The sequence below is a fragment of the Propithecus coquereli genome, unplaced genomic scaffold, assembly GCF_000956105.1.
Source record: "Propithecus coquereli isolate 6110/MARCELLA unplaced genomic scaffold, Pcoq_1.0 Scaffold89, whole genome shotgun sequence".
NCBI classification, from domain to species: Eukaryota; Metazoa; Chordata; class Mammalia; order Primates; family Indriidae; genus Propithecus; species Propithecus coquereli.
This window is the reverse complement of record NW_012155173.1, coordinates 2,608,772-2,610,550: the sequence shown is the minus strand read 5'-3', so window position 1 is coordinate 2,610,550 and position 1,779 is coordinate 2,608,772.

Here is a 1,779-nt window from a genome sequence, read left to right as displayed (position 1 = left end):
TCAGAATCAACTTTGTGAGAACTCTGGAAAATAGTCAAAGGTTTAGAGCAACCAAGTAAAAATTAAATCAAGAAAAAGATGACTCAACATGGTAGGAATAGGAAAGCTTTGTGGTATTTTAACTTAAATTTGACCCAACTCCCTCCCCAGTGTATCAGCAGTATTGAAGATAGCAGACCATGTTCCCAGTGTGAATATCTGGTTCTGGAGGGAGCAGAATGGACCTTATTCTCAAGAAACTGCGTTTGTCTGTTCTGACATGCCTGAGGGTTCTCTGAAGGACTGACACAAAGCACTTTCCTTTGTTTCACCTAACTTAGACCTCTCTCGTGGTGGAAAAGTGGCTAGGCAGAGGGTATTCCTTGAACACATTTAAAAAAGAAACAAGTCCCTGCCACCCTACAAAAGACTATAGATGAGGAAAACACTTAAATGCTGAAAGCCTGGGAGGAAAACCTGGGAAGAGAGTTACTTTGGAAAATAAGGGATTTGACAACCTATTATGTATAATGAGATATTTAGAAATCCATGCAGGTTCCAGGGCAGGATATGTGCTAAGAAAAGATGAGAGAAGACTCTAAGCTTTCACCTCTGGCTGACATTTAGTGTAAGCAGGAAGTTAAGGCTAAGGCAGAGTTGTGAACAGCTGGCTCAAACACTGAAGGAGAGGCCCAAACACAGACACAATCTGCAAAGACTGAGAGAGGTTTTTGTTTCTTCCTTCTTTCCTTTCTTTCTTCCTCTCTTTCTTTCTTTCTCTTATTCTTCTTTATTCTTCTTTCTCTTTCTCTCTCTCTCTTCTCTCTTCTTGTTCAATAAGAAATTATGAGGCACGAAAATAAACAAGAAAGTATGGCCCATTCACAGGAAAAAAATTAATAGAAACTGTCCTCAAGGAAGCCCAGACATTGTATTTACTAAACAAAAACTGTAAATTAGCTAATTTAAATATGTTCAGAAACCATGAACAAAGAACTAAAGAAACCAGGAGAATAATGTCTCAAGTGATAGAGATTATCGATAAAGAGATAAAGATTAGAGAGTGACATCAGCAAGATGGCTGACTAGAGATGCCTGGTGTTCATCCCCTCCCCCACAAGAAAGGACCAAGGCAATGAATAAACAGCTAAGATTTGACTAGAATGTCAAAGGGAGAGTGCTGGAGTGCAGCAGGGGAGTGGAGATACACCTGTGGTAACTGGAAGTCCAGGAGGGCAGTGTGGAAGGACCTGGCCTCTGCAGCCCCATCTCCCCTGCCTGGATTGGATCTGCCTAGAGTCAGGAGGGACTTCCTATTGTGGGGAAAAGCCTAAGCCACTGAGAAACTTACAAATACCACTAGTGTGGGTTACAAGGAGACGATACTACTGCATCCACCTAGAAACAAGGCCAGTGCACCCCACCAAACTGACACTCCAAGACCCATCCGTATGAATAAGGCTTTCCCATTGAAACCTACTTCATAAAATTGGAAGAGGCAACTTTTCCATCAGATGCATAGAAATCAATGTAGGGACACATCAAACTTGAAAAAGCAAGAAAACATGACACCTCCAAAGGAAAATAGTAATTCTCCAGTAACAGATGCCAATCATAAGGAAATATTAATATATGAAATGTCAGAAAAAGAACTGAAAATAATAATTGTAAGGAAAATCAGTGAGATACAAGAGAATACAGATAGACAATTCAATGAAATCAGGAAAATAATTCAAGATTTGAATGAGAAATTCAGCAAAGAGCTAGAGATAATTTCAAAAGACCAAACAGGCCGGGCGC